This window comes from Cydia fagiglandana, chromosome 15 (assembly GCF_963556715.1).
Source record: "Cydia fagiglandana chromosome 15, ilCydFagi1.1, whole genome shotgun sequence".
Lineage (NCBI taxonomy): Eukaryota > Metazoa > Arthropoda > Insecta > Lepidoptera > Tortricidae > Cydia > Cydia fagiglandana.
Genome location: NC_085946.1, coordinates 19,053,742 through 19,074,144, shown reverse-complemented (window position 1 = coordinate 19,074,144; position 20,403 = coordinate 19,053,742). Strand labels below are relative to the sequence as shown.

Sequence of the window (20,403 nt, the reverse complement as noted above, 5' to 3'; positions counted from 1 at the left end):
AGATTATACACAAAATATTTTCAAAATCTCCAAGATCGTTACATCACTAAAGTCGCACCAAACAAAGTCTGCAGCGTATTTGATAGCCCACGCAGTGTAAGTGTTAAGTATACGTCATAATTTCATAGAAGTTTGACGTTTAAAATGACACTTGCACTGCGTGGGCTATCAACATCGCTGCAGACTTTTTACGGTCTAACTATACGTTCTTAGCAATATCTGCAAACGGCTTCGAGAATATGCGATTGATTATATAGAAAAAAGCCCGCTGTCCTTAGAGGAAAACGTAAGCTCTTATAGGATCACTCGTGCGTCTGTCTGTCCGTCCGTCTGTCACAGCCTATTTTCTCGGAAACTACTGGACCAATTAAGTCGAAATTTGGTACACATATGTAAATTCGTGACCCAAACATGGACATATTTTTATATAATTTTAAAATACATAGGTTCGAAGTTATTTAAGAAAATAGCCAAAAAATGACCATTCCCCCCCTTTAATTCCGAAACTACTGGGTCTAAAATTTTGAAAAAAATACTCAAAATAGTTCTTTACCTATAGATGACAGGAAAACCTATTAGAAATGTGCAGTCAAGCGTGAGTCGGACTTATGTACGGAACCTTAGAAACGCGAGTCCTAATCACACTTGGCCGGTTTTTTAATTTCGTGACGCGACGAGAACCAAGCCGCATACAGCCAATAATAATAATATTATTATTATTGGCTGTATGCGGCTATTATAGACTATATTATAGTCCATTTTAGCAATTTGTTACGTTCGAAATTCAAATTCGTACAGAGCGGCGCGGTGGTCGATATGGGACCGGGAGTTCTCCCGGTTGTGTCTGTTCATACATTACATACATACATACGGTATTTTTACCCTGTTGAGCCAATTGAATATTTTTGAAAAAAATATATGTTATAGAACATTAATTTATACATAAAATACCCAAAATTGGTGGGTGTCCCTATTTCGGAAAAGTAAAAAAAAAAATTTTGAAAAATTAAAAGTGAAAATATTACTAGTTATAAGGATATGTGACACTCCATTTTTTTTTTAATAATTCATCTAGATTACTTACATAATGTGTATAAGTTACAAAAAAATCGGTTCGGTAGTTTAGATAAAAAAAAATTAAAACCAAATTTCTTTTTTTTTAATTTTCTCAAAAACCTGCAGCATTTTAGGGTTATTTTTTTGGTGAAATAGCATCTTACATCTGGCCTAATAAATTGGCAAAACGGCAATCAATTTGGTTTCTGGGGCCGATGCCCCATACAAACACGGCTAGACCCTTTGTCCTAATTTAAATGAAATTGGGTAAACGTGTAGTTGAGGGCAGTAAATTTTAGTCATTAAATTATGAGCAGGCTTTATCAAGATGTTATTAAGCTAGAACAGCTTAAAATGCTAAAAAACTATTTGTGAGGGGTCATGCATTTCTGGTCATTTTTTTTGTAAGAAAGTATGGTCGAGTTTGGTATCAAATGAAAGCGCTCGGCTTGCACTTTTATAATATCGTCTTTAAATTTACCATTTTGAAATAATTAGCAAGATAAAAATAAACATAGTGTAGGTATTTGACATTTGGCAAGAAACTATGGAAGGTAGAGGTTCTACTTAACACTCCATAGGTACAAGAAACATTACCGCTTACCACAGATACAGTTTATTTTAATCTCTATGGTGCACACAGGCGAAAAATCAATAAAAGTCGGACAAAACCAAAAAACTTCTAAGTAGCCCCAACAGGCAAAAACCAATCTTAGCGGGTAGTCCAATAAACAGTGCACGCTACTCGCATAATCATTTTCATGTTAGAGTCATCTACGCGACACGTTCTCATTCCAAAGTTCGACTTGTTCAAAGGCGAATATTTTACTGCTCTGCGAGTGTTACTTATGTGCTTACTTATTTATCGTTTGCTTTCAGAAAGTTGTGATTTAATGATGGATACCCTTCTAGGAGGTAATAACCTAATTACTAATAGTTACTTTTGATAGCTATGCTTGCTTGTTTATTATAAAAAAAAATAAGTGTAATGTCTTGTATTTTTTGCATATTGTTCAACTTCACCAAGGAGAAAAGTACAACTTCCTGATAGATCCGGTTTTGATATTATCAATTTTAGAAACTACAGAACTTGGGTTTTAACATACAACCATTATTTTATGCGACCTTACGCGACGTTTTAACAAAATTTTCATTTTAATCGATGACTAGTGTAATCAAGCATGAGCGCTTAGTCACATTTTTTTTAGGCAAATGGCTATGGAAAAAACTTTTTCTCAAAAATGGACGGCAAAGTCGACTTTGCCGTTTAAAAAATAGGTCGCGAAGCGCGGAGTTTATGGTCAGTCAAAAATTAAAAAGTTAAAAACATTGCAGTCGCGATTTTGGGACTGCAATGTTGCATACAAATTCCATTATTTGTCGAGTTCCAAACTTTTTAAAAGTTCAAATGGCCATATCAAATGAAGGCACAGGCCCATTAAACAGCCAAACAGATGATTAGTACGGCGACTATTTAGTTGTCTCAAATAGGTTGGCGTATTTTCGGCAGAAAAATACACTTCTATTTTTTTATTAAAAAAATAAAAAGGCGGCAAGGGCTTTTCTCTGTGAAAATATATACGTAAGAACGTTGCTTTTGTAAAATGTTTCTATGATATTTATGTTTCTTGCACCATTTTTGAGAAAAGCACTATATATGACTCGGCTGGAAGGCTACTTGCTGGCTTCGGATTCAATTAAACGGACTCCCAAGGTCGTCCGTTTAAAACGAATCCTCAGCCTGCAAGTAGCTACTTCCGAGCCTCGACAATAATGTACTATTAGTGTCTTCCGATCCTTATATAACAGGACTAAGAAAATTGGGTAGTAAAAAGTCGCTTCCCATATGCCAAAATGTTTTAAATCTTTTAGAAGAACCAGATATTATGATCAAAATTTAATAAATGTCATAATATAATTGTAATTTTGTTTTTATTAGTTGGCAAACGTGCATTAATACGATTTCTATAATAATCCTGAATGTTTAGGTTTTGTCCGACTTTTATTGATTTTTCGCCTGTGTGTGGTGAATCAGTTAAAGGCTCCACAGAGCTTACAATTTATAGTTTGTCAAAGGACTGTCTCGTTTCAAACACAGACAGAGAGAATCGTACCATCTTTGTCTTACACCAGTACTAGCACCCGAAAGAAAAGGACGAGTATAGTTTTTTGTTCTTATTTACTGACTTTGATTTGACAACTATATTCGCACACGTTTTCAATCCATTGTCGACTTTAGCCTCGCCACAAGGCCACAGACGTTCGGAATGGGGTTGGCAACTGTCAAAGGTTTGCATAGATGGCGCCATCATATCTTGCCTCTTTGTTTATGAGATTTGGCTTAAATGACTGGCATCCAGGACATAAATATTCATTACAAACAAAAAATTGACACAATTCTAGGGATTGACAGGGCAAGCTATGCTGGCGCCATCTTCAAAATACTTCGACCGGCCAACCCCATTTTCCGAACGGAATGACATTTGTAGAGCGACGTCCCGTTCCTACCTGTCATTCCGTACGGAAACTGAATGAAAATTCCGAACGTCTGCGGCCAAGGTAAGTGTGCAACAAAATATAGATGAAGATGGCGGCCATGCACTATGTCATAAAAATCGTCATGGATGTCGTTTTTTAGGTTTTGGGGGCGCAGATTTCGATGATGATGATTATTTTGAAATCCAACATGGCGGCCATGCACTATGTCATAAAAGTCGTCATGGATGTCGTTTTATAGGTTTTAGGGGGCCCCGATTTCGAAAATGATGACCATTTTGGAATCCAAAATGGCGGCCATGCACTATGTCATAAAAATCGTCATGGGTGTAGTTTTATAGGTTTTAGGGATGCACAGATTTCGAAAATGATGACCATTTCGGATTCCAAAATGGCGGCCATGCATTATGTTATAAAAGTCGTCATATATGTCGTTATATAGGTTTTGGGGGGCGCAGATTTCGAAAATGATGACCATTTTGGAATCCAACATGGCGGCCATGCACTATGTCATAAAAGTCGTCATGGATGTCGTTTTATAGGTTTTAGGGGGCCCCGATTTCGAATATGATGACCTTATTGAATTCCAAAATGGCGGCCATGCACTATGTCATAAAAGTCGTCATGGATGTCGTTTTATAGGTTTTGGGGGGCGCAGATTTCGATAATGATGACCATTTTGGATTCCAAGATGGCGGCCATGCACTATGTTATAAAAGTCGTCATATATGTCGTTTTATAGGTTTTAGGGCGCGCAGATTTCGAAAATGATGACCATTTTGGAATCCAACATGGCGGCCATGCACTATGTCATAAAAGTCGTCATGGATGTCGTTTTGTAGGTTTTAGGGGGCCCCGATTTCGAAAATGATGACCTTATTGAATTCCAAAATGGCGGCCATGCACTATGTCATAAAAGTCGTCATGGATGTCGTTTTATAGGTTTTGGAGGGCGCAGATTTTGAAAATGATGACCATTTTAGATTGCAAAATGGCGGCCATGCACTATGTCATAAAAGTCGTCATGGATGTCGTTTTATAGGTTTTGGAGGGCGCAGATTTTGAAAATGATGACCATTTTAGATTGCAAAATGGCGGCCATGCACTATGTCATAAAAGTCGTCATGGATGTCGTTTTACAGGTTTTGGGGGGCGCAGATTTCGAAAATGATGACCATTTTGGATTGCAAAATGGCGGCCATGCACTATGTCATAAAAGTCGTCATGGGTGTCGTTTTATAGGTTTTAGGGGGCACAGATTTCGAAAATGATGACCATTTTGGATTCCAAAATGGCGGCCATGCACTATATCATAAGGATGTCGTTTTATAGGTTTTGGGGGGCGCAGATTTCGAAAATGATGACTATTTTGGAATCCAAGATGGCGGCCATGCACTATGTCATAAAAGTCGTCATAGATGTCGTTTTATAGGTTTTAGGGGGCACAGATTTCGAAAATGATGACCATTTTGGATTCCAAAATGGCGGCCATGCACTATGTCATAAAAGTCGTCATGGATGTCGTTTTAGGTTTTAGGGGGCCCTGATTTCGAAAATGATGATCATTTTGGAATCTAAAATGACGGCCATGCAGTATGTCATAAAAGTCTTCATGGATGTCGTTTTATTGGTCATGATCATCATTTTCGAAATCTACACACCTGTTTCAAATAAGGTATAGGTAGATGCGTATAAGGATGTCGTTTTATAGGTTTTGGGGGGCGCAGATTTCGAAAATGGTGACTATTTTGGAATCCAAGATGGCGGCCATGCACTATGTCATAAAAGTCGTCATGGATGTCGTTTTATAGGTTTTAGGGGGCACAGATTTCGAAAATGATGACCATTTTGGATTCCAAAATGGTGGCCATGCACTATGTCATAAAAGTCGTCATGGGTGTCGTTTTATAGGTTTTAGGGGGCACAGATTTCGAAAATGATGACCATTTTGGATTCCAAAATGGCGGCCATGCACTATATCATAAGGATGTCGTTTTATAGGTTTTGGGGGGCGCAGATTTCGAAAATGATGACTATTTTGGAATCCAAGATGGCGGCCATGCACTATGTCATAAAAGTCGTCATGGATGTCGTTTTATAGGTTTTGGGGGGCGCAGATTTCGATAATGATGACCATTTTGGATTCCAAAATGGCGGCCATATACTATGTTATAAAAGTCGTCATATATGTCATTTTAGGTTTTAGGGGGCCCTGATTTCGAAAATGATGATCATTTTGGAATCTAAAATGACGGCCATGCAGTATGTCATAAAAGTCTTCATGGATGTCGTTTTATTGGTCATGATCATCATTTTCGAAATCTACACACCTGTTTCAAATAAGGTATAGGTAGATGCATCCTATAGTAAGTCAACAACATCTCCCAACTAACATTAGGCGCTAAATTTAAGGGTTAGAAGAGATTTATATAAGCGCCTATTTACTCTTTAGGTGTTGTTAGTACTCTAAAAATAGAAGTTATAGCCGGCTATAACCCCGTTTTAACCCCGGATTGGGCACAAATTTTATCACCATAAGATTTATAAAAGTGCTACAGTAGGGTTAGCGGATAAAAAAAGAGGCATAAGAGCGGTATAGTGGAGCTACAATAGTGTTAATTAATTCTTTAGGAGCTATATGGGTTGCATATAGGTGACTACAAACTGTTGTAGTAGAAGAGCGCTAAAGTAGTGCTGTAATAGCGTTGATTAACAACTTAGGATTTAAAAGGGTGCCAAGTAAGCGACTACTAACTGTTTGAGTAGTAGTGTAGAGCTATATAGACGATACTTTCAGCTTTAGATGGTATATTAGCATTTAAAGTCAATATCTGTAACACTCAAGAAGATAATTGCACATTTTTTCCTTAGCCCTGCCTGCTTTGGTTGCAGATGTTTCCATTTTGTATTATTATTTGTAAGCTTGCACTGTGACAGCTTGAAGTGAAATGTAATGGCGGATAGATAAAAGCAAATAATTATTTTAGTTCATTGATGCCGGTGTTATCTGCGGATTTATGATGGCGAAATTAATTACACTGTCAATAACTATATGTATTACTAACAAAATTTTAAAGGGCCTCTGATCCATTGCATATTTATCTGAATATAATATTTTTTAAATTGTGGTCCACCGTATTTAATTTTCGCAAAATTACACAATATACGTGAAGTCCGGTTTTAAATACAACAATACTAATATTATGTCTATATTGAGTAAAGGTATCGATTTTTATTAAGTATTTACGTTCTAATTAACAGTTTTTGTTTTGCTTATTGATTCATCGGTCATATTAACATGGCGCTATAGGCTTAGGTTGTAAGTAAGACTCTAATAACACTATAAGATGTACTAAGGTATTGAATAACGCCCGTCTGCGACTACATGATCTATAAAAGTGACTCATAACTTCTCTTTTCGACTATAAGTGAGACAAGAGAGTTAAGAAGCGATTGCGAGTAACGGAGCTATAAAAGAGTTTTTATCGCCTATTAAGCGAAAATTGCAGCTGCTTATTACTCATATAGATGTTAAGGTGGTAGAATTCACTTTGAGCTATAACACTAGCTGCTTAAGATCCATTATAGCGGCCAAAACGGCTACTGTGGATCTTAAAGCTATACATGGACCTCTTAAAGACCTTGATGTCCCCAGAGCCTGTAAGCTTAGAGTATATAGCTATTCTACAGCCGTTATATGTCTTTAGGTGATAAAATAAGTGCCAAGTGTCGCCTAATTGTTTGTTGGGCTATATCTACTATCGAATTGTACTTTTGATAGTAGTACGAAATGTAATCTGAAAGGAGTCAAGTAATATATTCCTGTAATGAGGAATCTACATTGATTCCAATTACTAGTAATTGTAGTATTCGAAAATTGATTCCTGATTCCTCAAATGGAATTGTACTTAGTAATTCGGTATTGTTAGATTACAAAGTAATCTGGGAATCGGTAATCAGATTACAAAGTAATTTCCAGTAATCGTGGAATCAGGAATCAATTACGAAATGCCCATCTCGGACTAAGTAGCACTGCATTCAATTGATCTTTTTGGCGAACCGCGAGTTCACAGTTCGGGGCGAACTACTAGTAATAATAAAATCAACCAACCACGAGCATAACTTGTTTACCTTGCTGTTACTAATATGAGACAACACGAATGATCGCAAACTATACTTACGGCGTGATTCGGGAAAAGAATTAGAGATTAACTTGATACGATATAGTAAAGATATGACGAATCGAGCCGTTAGGCTGTTGAAAAAAGGCTCTTGAGTTTATCTACTTATTTTACCTTATACGCCTCCCGATCCCGAACTAGCGTGAACATAATTTGATCTCTCACAGCAAGAAAAAATGATCTTGGGCTCGTCCGGGATTTGAACCCGGGACCTCTCGCACCCTAAGCGAAAATCATACCCCTAGACCAACGAGCCGCTTGTGCTGGCAAGTGAATTACAGCGATTAGTTAATAAATGCTTCATAATCTTTTTCTCGTCGAATTGGCAAAAATTTGGCAATAGGTTGATTAGATTTTGATATTTTTTCTGGCCACTTGTTTGCAATTTCGGGGATGGACTTGGATCTACAGTAAAAATTAAGAATGACATATACATATATTCATCTCACAAGGATTGTAAAAACGCCTTGTACAAATTGACACGATATTGCAACAGACGTTAGAGCGTTTCTTCCTCGACCTTGGCCCAGCCGATATGGGCCACGAGAGGCGGCCATCGTCGGTCGTCGTCGGTGATAGCTCTAAGTACGTGAGCGGCACTTCGCTAATTGCGTTACCGGGCGAGTGCGAGTGCCGATGTGTGACTATTCGCTTTTAGCCTCGAGGCTGATTCCGTAAGTAAACGTTATAGTTCGCCTATATTATAATTCCGTGGGTGTTGCCTACTTAGGATTTGCTCGCATTGTGTTGCTATCACAAACTAATGTTAATAGTCAATATTAACTACAAACTCAGCAATAACTTATATATATTTGAAAGGTATCATTCTTGCATTCCAGGGTCCAGCAGCATCTCGCGCGCACCATTCTGTTAAAGTTCGAATGCAGTAGTGATAGTTGTACCGCTGCGGGCGCCGGCGTCACGAAGTCGAAACGAAAGTCATAAAGTCTGCGTGTACGCAATGTAGGGCACCTTTCACTGCGGCGTCCGATTGTTGTGGCAATATTCGGCTAACATATCAACCGGCTCGTTGGTCTAGGGGTATGATTTTCGCTTAGGGTGCGAGAGGTCCCGGGTTCAAATCCCGGACGAGCCCGATATCTTTTTTAACAGATTTTCCAAAAAAGGTGCTGTTGTTAATTCGACTGTTTAATTTTATTCTACGAGTAGTTTTTTCTTAAATGATTAAATAAATATCGTATTGTTTATTTTTGAGTTTATATAGTGTAAAAAAAGTACTTATTGAATTACATTATTTACATTATTAAGTACGTATATTTTACGCACAAATATTTTATTATTTATTCATCATTATTCTTTAAACATAATATATATCTTGCTAACCTACAGTGTATTTAGATAATTAATAAAATATCTACATATCTTGTTATAGTACCTAATCGCCGCGCCGACACCATCAATATTTGCGAAAGTCTCATACAAATTTTCACCCCCTAAGATTAAGGGGTTGGGGGGCAAAACGTCCATGTTTTAGGATTTTTTTGTTGTTTGTGTACTAATACTAGCTTACTTAGCAAATTTAAGCTTTCTAGGACTACAGTACCCTACGGATTTAATGACCAATGGTGAATCGGTGACGAAATCGGGGTTATCAAATTAAATCTAAATAAGAGCTATGCAATTGAAACTTTTTATGATTAATAGGTCTACTTCATCTTCCTCGCCTTTTCCTGGTATTTTGCCCCAGTTTATGGGAGCCTGGGGTTCGCTTGACAACTAATCGCAAGAATTGACGTAGGCACTAGTTTTTACGAAAGCGACTGCTATCTGACCATCCAGCCCAGAGGGGAAACTATGCTTTATTGGGATTAGTCCGGTTTCCTCACGATGTTTTCCTTCACCGAACAGCAACTGGTAAATATCAAATGACATTTCGTACCTAGGTACATAAGTTCCGAAAAACTCATTGGTACGAGCTGGGGTTTGAATTTGAACCCAACATCGCATGCCCGGGTTTAATTGTGTAGTCTTTATAAACACAGCGAGGCGCCTTTCACTGATTAAGTGATTACTAATGATTAGCTTAATGACGTTGACATACATTAGTTAGTAAGTTTCATGTTAATAACAAATCAAGTTTAGATTTTGTGGTAGATTGATTTTAGTCTTGTGTTTTGGGCATACTGATTGTACGCTAACGTTATAAGTGGAGTTCTTTTCTGGCACCCGGTATATAGGTAGATTAATCGACCTTCAACAAAAATCCCTCGACAGAGATAACTTGTGATGCCAGGTTTATCATTATCAACGCAGTTATAAATAATGATCGGCCACAATTTATTGCATTCCGATAAGCATTATAACGATAAGTGTTCCGAGTTGCCGTAATGTTTGTAATTAATGATTTATTTAATTTTGATTTAGTAATTAATGATTTGTATCTCCTTGATTATTATTATTAAATAACTAAATGACGGTTAGTTCGGCAGTTAACGCTTGCGGCTCGTTGGTATGGCTCAGGCGTATGATTTCCGCTTAGGGCGCCAGAGGTCCCGGAGTTAAATACCGGACGACCCCAGCAACATTGTCATTTTATTAATATGTCCATCTAAGGAAGTCGGTACTATTACCGTACTTATTCTATAGAACCTATGGGCTGCCAAATAAATACGAGATGCATGAAGCGGATATCAGTGTGCCACCAGCTGTAAGCTAGTTTTTTTATTGATTTCGTTCTAGCATCACTCTTTAATTAAAATAAAATGCTAAAACATAAATATATTACTCCAAAACACATAATAGTTTATCCATACTAATTAGGCTGAGACAACAACATAAGTACGCATAGGTACGTTTCAAAGTCGAATGAGCGAAGGAAGCATGACTGTGTGTGTACGTGTAATTTATGGGCAATTATGACACGATGTCGTCGTGTCTCCTATTTAATGCCGGGTGCCTTGTTATCTTATCCGCTTAAATTTGTGTCAACAATGTATGGCCCATTACTTGCAATCCAAAGAGTCATTTAAGTATGTATCAAGCAAAACTTGGAAAAGCCATAAATTAATAAAATTAGTCAAATATTTAAATATTTTTAGGTTATTGGATCAGAGTTCCTGATAAGCAAACAATTTCATGAAGTTAAAAAAATAGTTGTCAGAGAACTACATCTCACTATAAATGTAGAGCGGCATGGAGGCTTGTGCACGATACCTACCTAATATAACCGGGGATGTACATATGGTGCTATATGTATGGGTGCATCTACACCGCAGTTAACTTTATATAGTGGAGCAACACTGTGCAACATACGTAGCTAGGTAAGGTAGGGTACCTAATGTTATCGTGCGCCGCACGGTGCTGCTGCACAAGAGTGCGGTGTAGATGGAGTAGAAGACCTGATGGACCTTAAGATCATGTACGCTACAGTCAGCAGCAGAGTTGCTAAGCGAGAGAGGTGTTCAAAATGACCTGCACAAGTTCTTGTTTTCTTAACAATTGACTTGCTCGGTTTATTTTGAGCAGCCGACTTGAAGCTAAACATTTATTTTCCATAGAACAACAAAATAATAAAGATTAAGGTAAATAAAATACGTGCATAATATTCAGAAAAAAAAACGTTTTAATAAAGAAAATAAATCCGGATTGTCTCGATTTGACACAATAGACATGTTTTTCTTCGCGAGATTTCCCTCTTTGCCGCGAAATGATTAAATTGTGAAGCTTATTTATTTACAAAACGTTGAGCACTTTATTCCTCAACTGACATATAATAAACTTCAACCTTTAGCAAAAATGTTATCTTATGAGTTTTATTAGGGTTTCTTACCCAAAGGGTAAACAAAGACTCCATTGTCCGTCTGTATGTCTGTCTGTCTGTCTGTCACCAGGCTGTACCTATATATTATGATGAACCTGTTATAGCTAGGTAGTTGAAATTTTCACAGATGATGTATTTCTGTTGCCGCTATAACAAAAAATACTAAAAACGGTCAAGTGCGAGTCGGACTCGCGTTCCAAGGGTTCCGTATACTACACGATTTTTAACAATATATTTTTAACTTCAATAAATTGATCTGATAATTAGATTAAGATAATTATGTACTTACCTAATAACTATTCATAAGTGCTTGTTCCTAGGCCTACATGAATAAAGTATATTTTGACTTTGACAAGCTTCTGAATGTCCTTCGTCTGGATCCGATAAAAGTATAACCGAATGTTTTTCTCTGCTGAGACGAAGATACAGAGCTATCGAGGCGGCAGGTTACTCGGCCGACAAAAACACTAATAAGTAATAACTAATGATCACCATTATGAGTAGTGACTACTATTTGTCACTGTTGCGAGCATTGCTGTGGGTTTTATGGTAAGGTAACCATTACCAGTAAGTACCTACAACAAAAAGGGTAGAGATTTTATACTTATACTGACTATTACTTACTTACACCTGGTAGTTTGATTTCGTAAATAGTTTGTCAATTAAATATTTGTTGTCATTCACAACTTTCTCAAGCAGATTTTCAAACATTTTTTTTTCACATGTCGGGTTTGAGCCATTCAGGCTCAGCTCTCGAGATGTGAATGAGTGCGTGTCGCTAAAACTCGGGGAAATTGGCATGTTATCAAATAACTGTTTTTAACCGACTTCCAAATCCCAAAGGAGGAGGTTATCAATTCGGTTGTATGTTTTTTATTTTTTTTATTTTTTATGTTTGTTACTCCATATCTCCGTCATTACTGGACCGATTTTGAAAATTATTTTTTTGGTTGTATGTATATGCATACAGATTGGTCCCGTTTTTGTCAAAATCCAGTTCTGATGATGGGATCCATTAAGAATCGACGGAACTCCTCAAATCTTAAAGGCATACATATGGTGATTTTTGTGTTTTTATCAACAAATCAAGCATATACATTCAAAAACGTGACATTTGATGAAGTGGAACTGCTGATGATGATCAGAACGGAACTCTTCAACGACGCATAGTTCACCTTTGGCGATTTGTCCTCTTCGTTATGTTTGTTAAGCAAGTTAAGTTTTTAAGCCACAATTTTGTCAAGCTTGAGTTCTGATGGTGGGATCCATGAGGAATTGAGAGAACTTCTCAAATCTTAAAGGCATGCGTATAGAGATTTTTGTAATTACATCAAAAAATCAAGCATTTTCATTAAAAAACTGTCGCATTTGATGAAGTGGAACTGCTGATGATGATCAGAACAGAACTCTTCAACGACGCATATTTCAAATTTCGCGATTTTTCCTCTTCGTTATGTTTGTTAAGCAAGTTAAGTTTTTAATGCACATTTTTGTCAATCTCGAGTTCTGATGATGGGATCCATAAGGAATCGAGGGAACTCCTCAAATATTAAAGGCATGCGTATAGAGATTTTTGTATTTACATCAGAAAATTAAGCATTTTCATTAAAAACTGTCGCATTTGATGAAGTGGAACTGCTGATGATGATCAGAACAGAACTCTTCAACGACGCATAGTTCACGTTTGACGATTTTTCCTCTTCGTTATGTTTGTTAAGCAAGTTAAGTTTTTAAGCCACATTTTTGTCAAGCTCGAGTTCTGATGATGGGATCCATAAGGAATCGAGGGAACTCCTCAAATATTAAAGGCATACGCATAGATTTTTTTGTATTTTCATCATAAAATCAAGCATTTACATTAAAAACTGTCGCATTTGATGAAATGGAACTGCTGATGATGACCAGAATAGAACTCTTCAACAACGCATAGTACACATTTGGTGATTACGAATTTCGATTTTGACTTGGACTGACTCGGACCCAGAACCGGACTCATACCCGGATCCGGTTCGGACCCGGACCCGGACCTGGACTCGGACCCGGGCTCGGACCCGGACTCGGACCCGGACTCAGACCCGGACTCGGACCCGGACCTTGACCCGGAAAACCACTATGATACCTTAACTAAATAAACCACTATGATTACGCCAATGATGATGCCAATCTTACTAGCCCCTCCCGCTTAAACCCCCGTACACCGCACCGCATGCGCCGTTAAGTGGGTTAGGTTAGGTTTGAACTGCGATCCTCACAGAACCGAACTGCTATCAGAGAAGTGGGTTAGGTTAGGCTAGAACTACGACCCTTACAGAAGCGAAATGCTAGTAGAAAAGTGGGTGGTTTTACCTCCTTTTCTGCATAGTATACCATCTATAATAATCTTTCACCGGCCCCCATAGAAGTCGGTTTTTTTTCTTAAAAATTATGTGCTATTCTGTTTGATATTGGTATATATTTTTCAACTCAGCTATTTACAAATTTAATACCGGTGACAATCTCGCTAGCTATCCACGATCGACGTACTTAATTGGGGCTATTGAGACCCGTACACAACGACAGCGCCACACAGCGGTTAATGTAACTTTAGGCCCGTATTTTGTTACACTTAACCGAGGAGTAAGTACCTAAATCGTAAAAACTACTGAACGGATTTTTATGCGGTTATTACCTATGAATAGAGTGATTGTTGAGGAAGGTTAAAGCATGTATTTTTTAAGCATTTGTGTAAATTGGTTGAAATGGAAGCTTTTTAAAGGTACTAGGTCTGAAATAGTGGCGGAGACGCTGGGACACAGACAAAACATCCTCCAGACTGATGAGCATAGTCGCGTTACCCCCTCTTCCACGCATACGGTAATTTTACTCCATGTTCGAGTCGAAAGTGTCTTTGTGTGACGTGCGGGCAGCCAATTAGTAGCAATATCACCAGGCTCGTGACACCACTCGGGCCGAGCACCATACAACGAGTGGTTTCGCCAGGCAGATATACGTAGGCTGAGCTTGATTATCCCGAATGATTTTACCCAAACATACCGGGGCCTATGTGTGTAAGCTGCTTTAAATATACATTTTTCATACGAGTAGGTATCGTTTATCGGCTTTCTAATAAGGTGTTGTTTATTATTGCAAAAGAGCGAGATAACGCAATGTATTATGTTTTTAAGTGATCTGAACCGAACTTAGACGAAACTAATGATCTGGCCGACTAGCCGACTAATCGGCCAGCCGAGCGCCGATTAGTCGGCTAGTCGGCCAAATCAATAGTCCGTACATCACTAATTATGATGGAATTGTTACCACGTATAGTTTTAACACAGTGTGGCTAACGTGTGGCTAACAGCTCTGATAACAAGATCAGATATTTATTAACATGCCGGCGTCTATATTTCCGTGTTCTTATAACCCGGCAACCTTCAAATCAAGAGTGAACAGGCACCTTCTGGGCGAGCTCGCTCCATCGTAGGCCACGTCTACGCCTCGGCTAGTCTGTGGCCATGAGTAAGCCCATTCATAATAAAAAAAAAAAAAACATTATTACGCTCCTCTGGTAATTACGATTAAGTATATTATATGTGTATACTGTTTAATGTACTCGTTCTTCTAAATAATGCAGATGTATGCAGTTTCTAAATAATTTGGAGCGTCTTTAATAACCGTAAAAACTTAATAAAACAAAAAATACATTTTTGGGCTCGTCCGGGATTTGAACCCGGGACCTCTCGCACCCTAAGCGAAAATCATACCCCTAGACCAACGAGCCAGCTGAGTTAGTGCTCGAATTAACAGTTTGCATCGCATTCACTATCGCCATCTTTCGTCAGAAGTAAAAGGTGACATACATACATATATTATTGAAGCAAAAATACTTTCGTGATATGCGATATTAAACCCTATTCAGCTGAATGTAAGAGGCACATTAGAATTATGAATGGAGCATTGTCAATAGAATCGTATCTCCATTTTTTTTATCAATGCCTATTATAAAAGAACCATAAAATTATGTATGACTACTTAATCAAGGGCTTAATATTGATTATAGTGAAATCTAGGTATATTATTGTGGATTATGAATATTGTGCACGGTATAGGTACAGCCAGTAGCAATAAAAAAAGAATAAATTCATAGAGATAGAAATATCCATCAGTTAACCCGTTTTCATGCGATTGTGTCCGCGAAAACTTTTTGAACCTAATTATCATCCTCTTTCAGGTTGAATTTAATAAAATCTTTTATTAGTTGAGTTTTACATGATTGAATGTATTTTATTTGTACGCGAACGAAGTTGCTTATATTGTACCTATTAATAATATATCTCTAACAGAAAATACTTTAAGCCGTACTATTACTTACAGTGTACTAGCACTAAACATTAATCACTGCACAACATACACAATGTATGAAGGCCAGTGACACTAAACTTATCCCGCTGCCACACTTACCTACCCGTATTGACCTTACCTAAGTTTTATACCTACTGGTCCAGTGCCGGGCATTCGGACGTCTACCTACCAACAAAGTTATTGTAATGGTATTCAATATTGAAACATAAAGAAAGTAAAGGAAGGGACAACCTCCCTGCTCCAGTATTACCATAAGCAATAAGGAACGGGTCCGGGAGTCGAACCCGCACCCCACGGCACATTGACCTAGTTCCGTGTTTACGTGCAGGCGACATCAACAAAGCCGTTTGGGTTACGATTAGGTACTTACTAGACGTAATATGTGCAACTCCAAAAGAATAATTAGAAATAGGGTTGCCATATAAAAAATGGTTCATCTTGACAAAAGAAATCCCTTATTTCAAAGCCAGCTAGCTCCATAATTCGGTCACCAAAATATGCTGTAGCTACAGAATAATCTTCCTTCTACTCCTCCCAACTCCAAACTTGTAGCTAACTTCTAAAGGTTAGTTGAGGTTTCAAAAACATGTCCCCCAGCAATCCTGACAAGTCATTCACCCTGACTTGTGTATTGTTACTCGACTGACGTACTCGTATGGCAACCCAGAATAGATATAGCTAGTTGAAAAGTTGGGCATGTTGCACTCTATAATAAAGTATTTTATCAACCGATGAGTTCTTCATGCAATATGGTGACCTGGGTGACCTTTACCACAACTACAAAAAGCATTGCATCTCGTCTTGTTGTTTACGCGCTACTGCTAGGAGACCGACTTTTAGTCTGATGATTTTTCACGTTTAACCCTTAATTTGGCACAGTAAAGTATACTTAACACTTACTTTGAAAAATGTAGACATGTTATTGTTTACGTAAATTCGAAGTTTTTAATTTCTATGTATCATTAATATTATAAAGAATAAAGAAAGAATAAAGAAAAAAATAAAACCTCACTCGCAACAATGTTATATGTTTGTAGTGAATCAACATAGCGAGTAGAAGGTCGACATTGCGTTTTATCCAAGTACTTGTGTAACTTTTTCGATTCTATTACGCGAAATTTTAATGCATATACTATTATTATATTTAATTATAGTATTACGTATATTATACATATCACACCTATTCGTCAAGTCAAGTTATTTACGTGTAATAAGCAAGCATATACAACTGTTAAGTATTTTTGACAATACAATACGTACAGTGTATTAGAAATAAACAACCTGTTAAGCATTTTTAACAAAACGTTATGTTTTACAGTTTTAATAATTTGACAAATTTCACTGCCTACCTTTATATTTTGCCATAATAGAAGAGCTTAAATGCTATAATTTGATTCGTTATACATTTATAGCTTAGTATGCAATACAGCGAACGCTACTTAATGTCAATACACATTTTTTTTATAAAACTCCGTTCAATTTGGCGTATGGCTATTACATTCAAGGAAACTAAATGAAATTATTAATTTTCATATTTTTTTATTCAATTCAATTCAAATATACTTTACCTATTCATATATGTAGGTGGTATTGTGTATTAATTTATTTTTTCATTCAATGTACATATTTACATGCTCCATGTATAAGTAGCGTTGTTGTAACACTGGCATTATATTAAACTCAACCAAACAATTGAAAACTATGACATATCAATGTCATTTCGAAAATCGTTAACCCTATATTGTACTTTCGTTTCGTAGCAAATATATGAACTCATACTAAACATAAATTAATATGACAATCACTGTAATCAGTTCCTGGGTACGCGCTCGTAAGGGCCTTATTAGATAGAGATAAATTATTGATAGCTTAAAAATGGAGTTAATTGGAATACCGGTGTCATTGAAAAATTATGTTAAGTTCAGTAATGCACCCTTAAAATTAACGTAATTAAAAAAAAACACTGTTATTTTGCATGATAATGGCTTAAGCTGCAAGGTGTTTTTTTTTGCTTTTAGGTTTAATGTTCGAACGCATATGAGCTCTACTACTTTTTCCTGTACCTGATGAAATAGTGGTATGATCCAGAATTCTTTTTGGTATTTTGCTTCGATTAAATGCCAAAAAATGCTATTATTGTCTTTGTTTCGATACCCTTTTTTGGAATTTGTTAAGTATACTTAACACACTAAGTTTGACGAGCGTTTGTTTGTCCGTAGTAGAGGTGCCGGACCAAAAACAAAGTGTAACGAAAAGTGTTATGGCGCGGCGGCTTATATCTCAGAAACTATAATACCTACAAACATAGTTTTGATATAGATATATAGAAGAAAGTAGCCATTACTCGGAACAGTACGTGCCGCTGTCATAGATGGCGCTGATTCTGCGCTAGACACGACGTATTCGGAGCTAAAATGACCCCTATTTTCAGTGTTCATTTAGTAATGACTCATCAGCCCATTAACCGATTTCGGTAAAATTGGTGCCATTTGATAGATCTTATTTTATTTTAATGAAATATGAGTAAAATAAAGTACGTGAAATTATAATAAGCTGCTAAAACATAAAAATGTGACAGTTTTTACAGAATTTTTATCACTGCTCTTGTTTGAGGCCACCGTGTGCGAAAAATAGGGCGCATAAGTATATACCTACATACAAACATGAACGCTGAAAACAATACACTCTTTTTGTTTGGGCAGTCGTGTAAAAACTGACAAAATATACCTGAAATAGTAAGATAAAGCAATAACGGTTCTTTTAATACCACATTCACCATAGTAATACATGCTCATCTCCTCAAATAATGCATTAGCATCTAAGGCGGCGCGGCGGCGCGAGTTACTTTGATAGAACACATATAACGTATGACGGCTGCTTGACAATCCCGAGTTCCTAATGCTAGTAAGTATATAGTAATCTTAGTTAGGTACTTTCTGATGTAATGGGTAAAACATAATTTGGAAAAGGTCACTTCTGTGGACAATAGGTACTATAAAAGGTAACGACTGTGGTTCATACGTATATATATCCCGTTTTTCTCATTTGAGTCTCAAGTATTGAATGAAATATTCTGCCTGTAAAGGTGCTGCGTAAAAAAATGCTTTTAGATTCCCTTAAATGCGATGGCTACAGGAAAGACACGAACGAGTTTGCTATAAAATTATCCCGTATAAAATATCTATTCTCGTAATTTTGGTGTGTTATTTACAAAAAAAATTGTACCTAATCGTTACATTCATTAGTCCAAAATGAATTGATCATTTAATTATTTAAATAGGTGTGACGCTGTAATTAATTATTTTAAAATTACCCATCAAATGCTGCATTCAAGTTCATCTAGATACAGTGAATCATTATGACCCCAAATAATCTTTACAGATAAAATTTAGATATTATCCAAAATTATTATAATACATCACGCATTCGCGAGATGTGCGACTTCGGTATTCAAACACAAAGCAATAGTACAAGAGTCTAACTAAATGCGAAGGTCGAAGGCTGCGCTCTACGTAAGGCCGAAGGCAAGAAGTGTCCAGGATGTCAGTGCTTTAACACAGAACAATATTACAAGTGTCTAAATGCGAAGGCCGAAGGCCGAGCTCCGCGTAGGGCCGAAGGCCCGAAGCGTCCAGTCTGTCAGTTCTGTGTTTAACCACTGACATCCTGGACGCTTCGGCCTTCGCATTAAGATACCTGTACTATTGTTCTGTGTTATAGCACTTAAATCCTGGACGCTTCGGGCCTTCGGCCCTACGCGGAGCTCGGCCTTCGGCCTTCGCATTTAGACACTTGTACTATTGTTCTGTGTTAAAGCACTAACATTATGGACGCTTCGGGCCTTCGGCCCTACGCGGAGCTCGGCCTTCGGCCTTCGCATTTAGACACTTTTACTATTTTTCTGTGCTAAAGCACTGACATCTTGGACGCTTCGGGCCTTCGGCCCTACGCGGAGCTCGGCCTTCGGCCTTCGCATTGGCGGTCCACACCACGTTTCACGTCTGCCATAGCGACTGTGTCCCTGATACAGCCTCTCTCATTTTTTAAACATTTTTGAGGACATATTTAAATGCATAATAATAAATAAATCGCACCTTTAGAATTATACTGACCTTATCCAAAATTTATGGATTTTGAGTTTCACTTATAAAAAGTCCTAAAATGATGAACCTCATCGAACCTTAATACAAAAGTGGCCCAATACAGCGTAGAAAGGGATAAACTAAGACTTCGGTCTTTTTTCCCCTCCCTCTAACTTCGCGTCATGTTCGGTTTGAGCGAGACGCAAGCAGTGATATGTCGCAAGTGTTCTGAGCAGGTCGTTACGTGTTCGGTTTTGTGGCGATAATGTGCACATAAAAGTTAAAATCAAGTTTTTTATTTTCTGCCAAATTAAGGGTTAACTTTAAATTAGTATCCGACCGGAGGTTTCGGTATAGGTAGGTTTCAGCATAATATCAGCATAATGTATTTTATTTTATAATATTATTTATGTATTTTATTTACTTTTGGACGTTTTGGTTAGTTTACTTTTAAAATGTTACTGTG

The 20,403-nt window shown here is 37.3% G+C and overlaps 1 protein-coding gene and 3 non-coding genes across 4 annotated transcripts in view; 2 read left to right on the top strand and 2 right to left on the bottom strand.

Moving 5' to 3' along the window:
* Positions 1-20,403, top strand: part of LOC134671517 (dopamine D2-like receptor) — a 307,997-nt gene that overhangs the window by 13,400 nt on the left and 274,194 nt on the right. The window lies entirely within an intron of this gene.
* Positions 7,918-7,989, bottom strand: Trnap-agg (transfer RNA proline (anticodon AGG)). The gene has a single exon. It is a non-coding gene; the product is annotated as a tRNA-Pro (tRNA).
* Positions 8,758-8,829, top strand: Trnap-agg (transfer RNA proline (anticodon AGG)). The gene has a single exon. It is a non-coding gene; the product is annotated as a tRNA-Pro (tRNA).
* Trnap-agg (transfer RNA proline (anticodon AGG)) lies at positions 15,203-15,274 on the bottom strand. The gene has a single exon. It is a non-coding gene; the product is annotated as a tRNA-Pro (tRNA).